General features: G+C 32.8%; 1 long non-coding RNA gene across 24 annotated transcripts; it reads left to right on the top strand.

The window, feature by feature from the left end:
• The first annotated feature begins 6732 nt into the window (after positions 1-6732).
• On the top strand, positions 6733-11462 carry LOC146897429 (uncharacterized). 24 transcript variants are annotated; one of them, XR_015021842.1, is made up of 9 exons: positions 6733-6855; positions 7148-7177; positions 7270-7451; positions 7690-7782; positions 8139-8514; positions 8759-8811; positions 8919-9107; positions 9188-9550; positions 9766-10810. It is a non-coding gene; the product is annotated as an uncharacterized LOC146897429 (long non-coding RNA). The 24 variants fall into 24 exon arrangements; XR_015021831.1 differs by having other exon boundaries at positions 8738-8811; XR_015021833.1 differs by having other exon boundaries at positions 6752-6855; positions 7137-7177; positions 8738-8811.
• The last annotated feature ends 1242 nt before the right edge of the window (positions 11463-12704 follow it).

Here is a 12704-nt window from a genome sequence, read left to right as displayed (position 1 = left end):
TATCTCACTTAGAGTTCCCCCACATCAAATGCATTTGCAAGTGGATAATATGTTTCAAAACATTGACATGGGTCTTCAAACTTTAGAGAAAGAAAATAAGGATGTTATTTAGGGCAATGTTAAGAAGGACAACCTTACCAACAAGACAAATATACTTATTGCTCAGCGATCCAAGCCTATTGGAGATAAGATAAATCAAAGGTTTCCAAGTTGGCTCCTTCCAAGTATTTTCCCCAATAGGTAAACCGAGATACCTGAAAGAGATATAGCCAACCTTACCGTGCAATAAGAGTTATGCCCTACCCAAGGACTCAATATTCTCATTGACCCATATGAGGTTGCTCTTAGCAAAGTTGATATGGAGCCTCAAAGCTAGCTCAAAGCTAAAAGTGATCATCTTGGTAGTCCATAGATTGTTAACACTTGTAGCACCCTAAACCCCTTAATGTGATAAATCACGCAAATAATATAAACATGCAAATGATTTAGATGTTATTTCTTCAATAAGTTCAACATGCATAAATCCTAAAATTTCACAAAGTTCGTATGGTTTTGTCGTTTTTCCAAAGAATTCCAAATTTTAAAGCAAAAACAAGTTAAAGCTCATGAATACCATTCAAAACATTTTTATAAACCATAACTACAGTAGACAATCCTAGTCCTACCCTTTTTACAATGAGAAAACGAGTTTTCGAAAAATCGGGTTCTTAAACCATTTTCAAAAAGTCATGATACGATTCACAAAACCAAGTTCAATCCAATTCATTTGATGTTTCCAAAGGTTTAGGAAGTTCAAATACAGTTAAGTACATCAGAAGAATCAGTTTGAAACCGCCCGGATCGACCCCAAGTGCCTGGAACGACCCAAAACATTGGTGGCTGCTCTGTGCAACTCGCCACAACGAGTTACACTAGAACATGTCACCCTGTTTTGGTTGTTCCCTCTCGGGAACTTCCAATTTTTCTCCCAAAAATCCCATTTTTGATCCCCTTGACCCCGAATTCGACCCCAAAACTTGTACACTAGTTTATAAACATCAAAAGACGTTCAAAACAACAACAAACATGAAATTATAACATTAATTCACCTCAAATTCATCATCTAGTTCATTTTCACCAAAAATCACAATTTTCTCATTTTTCATTCAAATTTCAGAAACAACCACACCAATTCAAACCCCATCAACATACAAACATAAACAAACATTCATGAAGTGAATGCAAACATGTTTCAACAACTATCACTCACCAATTCATGATTTACACTCAATTAATCAAAATTCATCAAAACATCTTAACAACAAAAACAACTATTAAGTTTAAGCTCTTAACACAACAATTTTATGAAGTTTATCATACCCATAAATTCACATGAATTAGGAGCACGAATTTCATCATTCAAAACCACAAAAAGTCACAATTATCACAAAAGCACTTAAACTCATAATTGAAAATAATAGATTATGACTTAATTGATGAAGAGAAACCATCCCCCATACCTCTAGTCTTCAAGAATCCAAACCCTAGCTTCTCTTTAGCTTCTAGCCTTCAATCCCAAGCTCTCTCTCTAGCTCCTCTTGATTTATTTTCTCTTTACCTCTCTCTCAAAATGTTTGTGAAATGAGTGAATGAATGTAATGACCTAATTTTCTCACAAGGGTTGTGTTTATATAGTCACCACATAAATGAGCTAGGTCTCTAATTGTCTTAATGTGCTCAATATTCTTACCAACTAATTCACCAAACTTACTACACACTTAAACCGTTAAAATAACGAATAATTACCGTCTTTAAATAATTACCCAACTTACTAGTAACTTAGTAAAAATTATTCCCACTTAAAACACAAAAAATAACCTTATTAACAAAATGACTAATTTACCCTTGCTCACTAAATGACTAAAATACCCCTGAGTCTAAAATGACTAAAATACCCTTCTTAAGCTAAAATTCACTATTTTCGAATAAAATACACACATAGACAATTCATCACATACAAACGCATATAAACACACATAATATTAATTAAAATAATTATAGCGAAAAATGGGCTGTTACAATACTCATTTCCTCAACAAACAATGTATTGCTCGTATATTGAAGATGAGAGACCACCAAGCTAGATTTTCCCCGCAACAAATTATGAAAACACAACAGATTAATAAAATGTGACAAATTATGAGTACACACAAGATTTCCACATTTATATTGTTTTTAAAAGTTTCATGTATTAGTTTCGTTTTATTTTTCCAATGTGACATTATCATTGTACCAATTTCATCTCTAGATTAATAAAATGTGTATTATTTTTAAGCATTAGTTTTTTTTTTTTTTTTAAGGATGTTAAGCCGCTAGTATATTCCTATAAATTGATAAAATGTGTTTTTTTTTTTGTTTCACATGTGTTGCCTCCATAGTTTTAAAACTCGGCTCGGTCATCGACTCGGCAGAGGCACTGAGTTATTGAGTCGATGGTCGAACCATCGGATCACTAGTTGAACTGCATGGCTGAATCGGATCAAACCAGATGACTCGATTAGATAACTCGGTGTTTAGATTAAATCTATATAGGTATTTAATTAGATTAAATCGGATTGAACTGGTGACTCGGTCACTCCAAAAACTAAAATAATGACACATATAGAATAGAATAAAAATAAATATCCAACAAAAATAATTTTATAGACTAATTATTATGAGTTTTAAATGAAATATTTGAGCTTGATAATTATATATGCTTATGTTTTTTTTGTTGAAATAATTATATATGCTTATTTGACACATATTATTTTTTTGAAAGATGACTTTGATAAAGATTATATACGTTTATTTTATGAGGTATTTTTATCATAAAAAAATAAAAGAAAATTGAAAGGTGTTTGCTTTATAATAAATATTTCGATGAGATGGTAATATAGGCATTGATCTTTATCCAAACATGTGTTATTATAATCATTGTAAAAGCAAATTGAACACAAAAATTGATAGTGTTTCAGTGGCTGGGAGAGTTTTCTTTAATAGTTAGGTCACGAGTTCAACTCCCACCAACGCTACTTTTACAGCTCAACTCCCACCAACGCTACTTTTTACAGCATAATTTAATTAAAATATGTTCTATAGTTAGGTCACGAGTTCAACTCCCACCAACGCTACTTTTTACAGCTCAACTCCCACCAACGCTACTTTTTACAGCATAATTTAATTAAAATATGTTCTATAGTTAGGTCACGAGTTCAACTCCCACCAACGCTACTTTTTACAGCATAATTTAATTAAAATATGTTCTTGCTTCAAACCGGTCCAACCAAATACTCGGCCGAGTCACCAGTTTTGACCGGTTCTTGCCAAGCTAACTGCATGGCCGATCCAAAGGCCTGCTCGAACCGGCCTACCCACTGGTTCCCGGTTCGAGCTGAGTTTTAAAACTATGGTTGCCTCTTTCTAAGTTTATGCTTTATTATTTAAGATATGACAAACAATAAATATTTGATATGGAATCGAACATTGACACTAAATTTGTTTTAGAATCGTGAGATTAGTCCCCCGTGAGCATAGTTCAGTTGGCAAAAACATGTATTATTTATTATATGCAGGGGCCGGGTTCGAACCCGGACACCCCACTTATTCACTTTGAAAAAAAGTGAATTCTAACCACTAGTCTATTTGACAAAAAAAAAATCATGAGATTAGTTTTCAAGTAATTCAGTGTCTTGAACTACAAATGGTTTTGAGAAACACTAAAGAGTGTCTTTAGGATAAAAAATGAAAATATTATGTCACAAATTTAAAAGTTGTATTTTCCAATGCATATATACTATTTGCGACTTCTTTAACAAGTGGAGATTAGTCACTTTAGTCCTTGAATAGGAAAAGAGTCGTCACTTTAGTCCCTGAATGCAGATAAATTGTAAAATAGTCCCTGAATATATACTCCGTTAGTCAATTTAGTCCCTGAATGCATACACCTTTAGTCAATTTAGTCCCTAAATGTAAACTCCGTTAGTCACTTTAGTCCCTGAAATTGACTAACATAGTCTATATACAGGGACTGTTTTGCAATTTCTTTGTATTCAAGGACTAAAGTGACTACTCATTTCCCATTCAGGGACTAAAGTGACTAATTCCGATGGACAAGTGCTATTATGATATTTGTTATGGGACCCATGGTTTTGACTTTTCACTATACCCCTAATACACACCCACGCAAAGACACGTTATGCACTAGTTGTATTTCACTTTCTTCTTAACGTCATCAATTGTGGAAGTAAATTGCATTTAGTTGGGAAAAGTCCACAGGTCACAGCACTAATCATTTTCATCCTTCTCTAAATTCCCTGCCTCTAATCATTAATTTTTGCTGATTGAGGATGGAGCAACCACTTTTAGTTACTAACCGGCACTTACATTGGTCGTGATATTTGTTGTCTATGTCTCTTTTTACATTTTATTCTCTTCAAAATATATTTTTTTGACTGGTTATTCTCCTCGTATATAGCTCATGGCATTAAATAATATTTTATATTTGACTGGTTATTCTCCTCGTATATAGCTCATGGCATTAAATAATATTTTATATTTATGTACTACTAATATTGGAATATTGAATTTGTTGGTCGTTACGTAAAAAATGCAAACTTCGTTCCACAGAAGAGAAAAAAATTGAGAATATTTGAGGAAGAACTTTGTCTTCTATTATAGTCCTATCTGTTTTGAGAGATTACTCTATGTAGTTGTGCGTAAAGAAAGATAGCCGGTTCAAACAAAAAATGGGAATACTTACTAAAATTAAAAATGAATATTTTTTTATGAAAAAATGGAGCCAAACCCAAACTAAATGAAAACGGAAAGACAAACTAAAAGCCTCTAAAAACTATAATTAAACTCTTTTTTTATTTTATTTTAAGTTACAATAACATTCTTTTTTTAAGGTTGCAATAACACTCTTATCTAGCAAAATCTATCGTTAATGCATATATTAATCAATAGAAAATATCTTACATTATTAGATATTTTTCATAGTCTCTCCAATGGTTTCCCTAACCGTGTAATTAGTTTGTCAAATTACATTCCAGAAACATGGTTCCAACTAACTAGTATTTGAGGTTGAATCGTGTAATCAATAATCATTCCACATGATTACATTAAAAATATTAATATTTCAACCACTATAGTAAGCTGTATAGCTCTAAAATGAAAGACCGACCGTCATTGTTCCCAAAAGCTATAGGATACATTTTTATAGGGAAATGACAATACTTTTTTTTTAGGGCTCAAGTATTTGTTTCCCTTCGAAGCTTTCGTACTAGTGACATACATACGCTGGTCACTATTATAAATAAAATTTTGCTTCTTATATTTATTGAATAAGTACGTATACAATCTATATTATAAATTACATACATTACTTATTAAATATAAACTTAAAATATTGTATTATTTTTTTTTTTTTATAATTATAGTGATCGAATGGTGTAGATATTAGCAGTAACACAATATAATCTTTTACACCAACTGAAAGACTTTTTTTAATTTATTTCCCTTTGCACAATAGACCCAAGAATAAAAATATCAGTAATGATTAAGAATATAGTGCACCATTTTAGTTAGGTGGTGTGTGGAATCCTTCACTAATTTCATAAAGATTGAAATCAATTTTCGAAAAAGTTCTCAACCCATAATTTTACCTTTACATGTTAATTAGAAAACAAAGGAGACATCATTGATTTCCGACAACCTAGAATTCAAAACTAGACGACAAAAACAGTAACAACAAGTTGTTACAGTGAAGATATGTGTAATCTTAATAAGAGGTTATTTATAATATCATTTTGAATTTTGAATAAGAATATATAAATCTGCCGCCACTAATTGCACTTTCGACCCATAAAAAAATTATTACTCCAATTGACAAATTGAAACCTTAGCTGTTAGGGTAGTTAGTAATGTGACACAGTGCCCAAATGAAAGGGAAAGAATGTAAGTGAGAGAGAATGGGAGATAGTGAGTTTGTTAGAATTTCTTTCATTAACACACCTATCTGAACCATAGACTTGAATAGGTTTCACTAAAATGAATTAAATAATAACATCTAGAATATATTAAATCATCAAGTTACCTTATTTGCCTTGTCAAAAAAAAAGTTACCTTATTTGCATTTCACTACAATTCCACTTTTTTTTGTTGACAAAGACTATAATTCCACTTGTAAATGGTCATGTGAAACTTTGTTTTGGAAATTGTTTTGACAAAATATTATTTATAAAAGTTAAGGAGGAAAACAGATTTCTTTATTGATTCAGTGAAAAACAGATAGAAATATTTTACTTTAAATTGTAAAAAGAAATGAATTTCTCTTTCTTTTTGTTGTTGCAAAAAGAGAAAGATTCTGCTTGATCAAACATATATATATATATATATATATATATATATATATATATATATATATATATAATAGCTAGGGCCATTGTTAGATGCACCAAAAGGCAAAATTGAGTTTATTTTTCAAAGAAAAAACTACTTTATTGAAAGTACGTAGACAATAAAATATTATGGAAATAATATTTATGTATATTTTGCATGAAAAGTATTTATCATCAAAAGTTCACCATGGGTTTATTATATCTACTAAACTAAATAGGAAAATCAATGTCCGTGGAAATTACACTTTTGCCCTTAATAAGGGCATTTTCGTAAATTAGTAAATGGACTCCCCTTGCCTATATATGTGAAAAGAAAAAAAAACAAAAGAAGGGGGACGAGAGATTGGAACGGGAGAGGAAGAAGGGGGATGAGAGAAAGAGGAAACGGAACAGAGAAAGAAGGGTCGGCGTCTTCTTCTTCTTCTTCATCAAAGAGGTGATTTTCTTATTCCTTCTTGAATCTAAGGCCATGCATGTCTCAGATTGAATGAGTTTTGTGCTTTTAATTCAAAAATTTAGGTTTTTGGTTTGTTTCTTTGCAATTTTGGGTTTAATTTATCTATGTGAAATTAAATTTCTCAATTTGTATAGTTTTGAACTATTGTCATCAGATTGTTTAGAAAGTAGCAATTAAGTTGTTGTGGGGTATGTTTGAATTGATGTTTTAGTGTTTGGGTTAAAATTGAAGTCTTTATAAGCAATAAGCTGTCAATTAAGTTGTTTTGCAGAAGCTTAAGTTGGAATACAAGTTGTTGCAGGTATGGTTATGTGTTCTTTATATTACCAATGCTATATTTAAGTTACCATATGAGTAGTTGGTGGACTGATAAACTGTTTTGGGAGTTGACAGAATTGCTTAAATCATAATTGAGCTGTTTTAGAAGCTGACAGAAAGTGATTATGGAGGATTAGGGCAAGGGCAGAAGTGGATAAATTGTAATTAGGCCGCTGATTTGGATACAAGCTAGGAATAAGCTGGTTTTGGAAGAAGTTTGGTGAAACCCGTATTTGTGACAGGGCTCCACTAAAAGGGTAAGAACTCACTCCCTGTAACGTCGAATCAAGTGATTTTTGTTCTTGGTTTTTGATGATTAAACTGATTTGGGCTGTTTTTGGTTTAATTTGTGCTGAGAAGAAATATCAATGATTAGTTTCTGATGCAAATATGTCTCTGCAGAAGCTGTTTTTGTGTTTTAAAGATGTTATAACTCTGTATAGCATATTTCTATTTTTTTTTCTAACTTCCGTGTGATGATTCTTTGCAAAACAGAGAGACATTTCATGGTGCACTGAGTTTTGCGGCCTCACTTTCCCACTTTGGCTGAATCTATAGCTTTGAGGTGGTGACTTCAATTGCCTTTAGGTACTGACTTCAATTCAATGTCTTTAGGATTAAATTTGTCATCAATCATGGTAGGAATTGGAAGTTTGTTCCATTTTTAAGGCATTTTGCTAACTTAAGAATTAAGACTTAGCGTAAAAAGTGCATCAAGTTTAAAGATTACAATGCAGCAGAAAGCTCTTAAAATCAGGTTTTGCATCTCTCTCCCAGACACACAAACGAAAGCACACACACTGACACACTATGTATATCTTAAATTTGTCGATATAATCCTGAGTTGTTAGTGAGTGTGATTTTCATTTGAAATTTTAGTGTTTGAACTTTTGTGTTGATAACTAATTTTATAAGCTTTTCTTTTCTGAATTATTGACATGCAGCCCCCGGTAGCTCCGCTTATGGTGCATAAGACGTCCTGGTTGAGTTGGTGTGGCCTGTTTGATGTTCTCGGTCATCTTGCACAAATTATTTGAAGATGAAATAGTTGAAAATGCAAGAAGTCTATTGGATAAATATCACTTGATGAGGGATGGATTCAAGCCTGTAAAAATAAAATCAGAGTGATTCTGGTGGAAGCCTTCATCCTATGAAAAATTAGAGAAAATTGGTGGTTCTGATTTCAGTGCTTGGACAAGTGAGTATGTACCTGCATATCGGTTAGAGATTGACCCCAAGATAATGGGAGATTGAAAGTTTCAGGGCTGGAAGAAGTCTTCAGAGAATAGGTGGGAAGTTCTTTTGACTCACTCTCAAATGGTACTTTATCTCTTCCTTTTGTATCGACCTTTATATTTTTAGTGATGATTTTTTTGTTATTTTATTATTAGTAGTTGTGGCTCAACTATTTAAGTAAGCCAAGTAGTGGACTTCATCTTTTGTCCGTAGTTTTATTAAAAAATAGAAGGAAAAGAATATAATTAGAAGAGATAAATAATGCTTATTACAAAACTCATTCAAAATCTGTGATGAATAATTTCAGTACTTGGTATTTGACATTCAGACAATCTTTTCATTGTTAAGAAGTCTTGTGCGAAACTTGTGGCTGATGCGAAGGTTAGTTTCAAGATCAAATGTGTGTGCCAAGTAAAGTAGTGTAATCAAGTAAATTTATGTGTATGTTTAACACTTATATGTCATGTTTAACGATTTCAAATGTGCAGGGTGAAAATGCTGGTTTTTATCCATCTGAGCTGAAAAATCTCATTGGTCACAAGATGCTTTTTGTTGTTGATCATTCATCCAATGCAGTTTCCAGGTCTGATGGATCTTATCGTGTTGGGAGGGTCTGTATGGATGCTAAAATTATTGAAGTGTTTGAGGATGGGGATGCAAATTCTTCAAATGTCAAGGTTGGACAGTGATTGCTGTGTGAAGATATTATTTTAGATTTATATAGAAAAATAATGTATTTCTCATTTTTGTTTTCCAGGGAAATGTGGAAGGTTCTTCTGCATTGAATAAGGATGATAATGCTGCTGCTGGAGCGCAGTAAGGTGAAATGTTGTCCGGGGTAACTGCCGACCCTCATGATTTTGTCAAGGGTTCTGTTTTGTTGCCTAAGATGGTGCCTGCAGATTTGCTTGGCAAAAGGAAATTGACTAAGGTTGGTTCATGACATAATTGTGTTTTTTGGTTTAAAACTGTCATATATAGGTGTGAGAAAAAGACTTTGGGGAAAATATGCAGCAGAGATCAGAGACACAACAAGAAAAGGAAGAAGTGTTTGGCTTGGAACATCTGACAGTGCTGAGGATGTTGCTTTAGCTTACGATCTAGCTGCATTTTCAATGAGGTAATAATCTTGTGCTTAATTTTTCTGTTCAAAGGGTAAAGGATATTTGCAAGAGATTCAATGTGATTGCAAAAAGGGTTTTCACCTGCACTTGCATTCAAAATTCAAATTAAAGTATTGAATTTTAAAGCAAATATACGACATTAGTTAGTAGGATTATGTTACACTAACATTCTTGAAATGTATTGTTGTCTGAATTGAATAATTTTTGTCAGGGTTCTCTACGTGACAAGGCAAGCAGATGAATATGTAATTCGTCGCGATGATTGGTTTTAAATCGTTTCCTCTCCACACTATCTCTCTGAAATTGTACTCCCTTTCGTTCTGTCTCTATAATTTATACTTTTCTATTGCTTATACTGCAATGATTCATCTAACTAAGCCTATATTTGATACTGTTGAAGGTTATATACGCCAGTTTTGTGGTTTGCTACTGCTGGATCAAATCTAACAATCTGGCTACTTATATTTCTGTTCTCCGCCTGTTTTTCTTTTAAATTTAAAATATATCTTGATTGTGTTATAACAGTCCTTAACTGCTCATAGTGGTTTCAGTTAAGGTGATATCATTGATTTAGATGGTTTCATTTTCATGTCTTCATTCCTTTTCCTCCTCTTATTTGGATTGTTGAACCGCCTATTTTAGCAATATGCAGATGATTCGGACATTACTTGTGTTCAGCATCATCGTAAATTCTTAAAGGACCGTGTTGTTTTTAAGGAGGTATTTTTCACTCTATATTCCATTTTTAGAGAGCTGCAAGGTTGTGTGTAGATCTAAAGATGTGGAAGAATTTTTTGCTTATAATTCGGCTGCAAATGTTGCATGTTTGGATAGTTGGAAGCTGTTGTTTGCACTTGCATTTTATTCATGTTTTTTTTTTTATCATGAGAGGAATTCATGAGGTGAACCATAATCAGTGATGGCTTTCTAATCAGTTGGAGTCACGGGACATTGCTGGTTGAATCAAAGTTGTCCTCATATCTAAGAACCTGACCTTTGTATTCCACCTCTTTGCTAGGGTTGCATTTTGAGGGGACTGACAGTTTGAATCCCTGTCCATTGTATGGTAGGAGGTCTGTATTTGTCTTTGGTTTTCCAAACACATTGGCTGCAATGGAATCACTAAATTATTTTGATAAATTAGCATTGCTAAGTTCTTTATGCAATGATGATAGCATTTGCTGTAGTGATATACATTGGTGATCACAAAAATCCAATTAATCCTTAGGTAGTTGCTCTGTTACGTTGCACTGCTCCATTCTTCAAATAACTATTTATACTATGATATTACATTGTTTGTGGTTGAGAAAAGTGTGCCTCACCCCTTTGTAGTGACCAACATTTTCACATACCTATTCATAAAGTTTGCAACTATACTTTTCAGTGACGCTAGAAACTTAAACTTAGATTGCTGTCAAAATGAAAACCTTGAACTTAGATTGATGATGAATTAATTTGGACTTCCAATGGGCAAAGAGTATATTCTAGGTTGGATAAAAATGAGATATATTTCAAATTAAAAAGTTTCTTTGTGCAGCAATATGATCCTCAAATGATTGCAAGGACTGATAAATGGCATGGTTCTCTTGGAAATGAGGGATCATATTGTGATTCCTAAGTATCTGTTTTAGAACTTTCATGCATGTGATTAGATTATATATTCTTCAGAGTTGACAACCAAAAATTTGAATGCCTATAAAAAGAAGTTAAAGAGTTTTGATGGGCACTGTCACTGTGATCATGGTTTCAACTTTTATTAATCAAGGTAAAGTTAATACCTTTCTAAAGAAAATCATATGTTCTTATGAGCAATTAAGTTATAAAGATCACAAATTCTAAGGAAACAAAAATGAAGTCAGTTTTACGTAACCTTTGTTTTGATTATTAGTTCAACCCTGAGGAGATAAATGCTATCAACAAAGACTTTGATGAGCCTGGAACGCTTGCTCCAACTGGATACGCTTGCTCCAACTGGATTACATATTGGTGGTACTAAATATATGGTGATTCAAGGTGAAGCTGGAGTTGTCATTCGAGGGAAGAAGGTATAGACTGTTGCTTCTGTTTTCATTTGATTTAATTTGCATAAATTCATAATGTAGTGTAATGAATCATCTATGCTATGCTATGCTTTAGTAAAGATAATCGTATATCGTTCCACTGAATGAATCATCTATGCTATGCTATGCTTTAGTAAAGATAATCGTATATCGTTCCATTGAATCTCAAAATTTGTCAATTTAATTGTAGGGTGTTGGCATGTTAGTCTTTGAAATTAAGGAATTGACAAAAACATAATTGTAATTGTAAATTTCATTTCATCATCATTTACATGTTATATTTGGTTAACAGATATTTCAAGCTATTCTATAAAGTTGAATATTTCTAATCAAGTTGCTACTGATAAGCTAAAACTCGAAGTGTTTACCATATAATGTGTGACTAAAATGAACGTCATTTTACTATTTTAGGGATGTTGTTGTCAATTTAGGAATTTCAGGAACTATTCTTAGAGAAACTTACAATTTCAGAAATCACAATGGGTTTTAACTCTTTACCATTTTCTCTATCAAATTAAAATTGAAAATCTATTTGCAAAGTGTTTGACACCCCAAACCTGCCAGAGGCTGAAGCAATATCCTTTATCAGACTTTTCCATGCGGTGACTTTATTGGCTGATGCAAATTTTTCTTATAATGTTTATTTATAAACCAGGATCAGACTGAAGGAGGCTGCTTAAATGGCAACGATGACACTTCTCAGACATCTGAAACTCAGACCAGCAAGAACTTGGGAAAGAGGCCAGTCCAGGGTTTGAAAGGGTTGTGGAGGCATCAACCACTAACAAGCGAACATTGCGCTGCCTGAAGATTGAAGACTGAAGATGAATGCATGGTTGTTCTTTGGATTTAGTTGTCATGTATTATGTCATTTTGTTTTGTAACTTATTTTGGTGTGTTTTTTGTTTTACCATGGGATATAGTAACTCCCATTGATTGTCGTATTTAGCGTCATCGCCACTTATGTTTTCATGTTCTCTGTCTTATGTATGCCTTTGTTTCGTATCCTTTTGCTTTTCTGTGCACTCCCTTATGGTTTGCAATGACTGTTAATGAAATTTGGATGGGGTTTTTGTTTGTTAGTCTACAT

The sequence above is a fragment of the Medicago sativa genome, chromosome 8 (assembly GCF_051527215.1).
Source record: "Medicago sativa cultivar Bolivia chromosome 8, Bolivia_mono, whole genome shotgun sequence".
Taxonomy (NCBI): domain Eukaryota; kingdom Viridiplantae; phylum Streptophyta; class Magnoliopsida; order Fabales; family Fabaceae; genus Medicago; species Medicago sativa.
The sequence above is the reverse complement of the archived record's forward strand: the minus strand, read 5'-3'. Positions and strand labels throughout refer to the sequence as shown.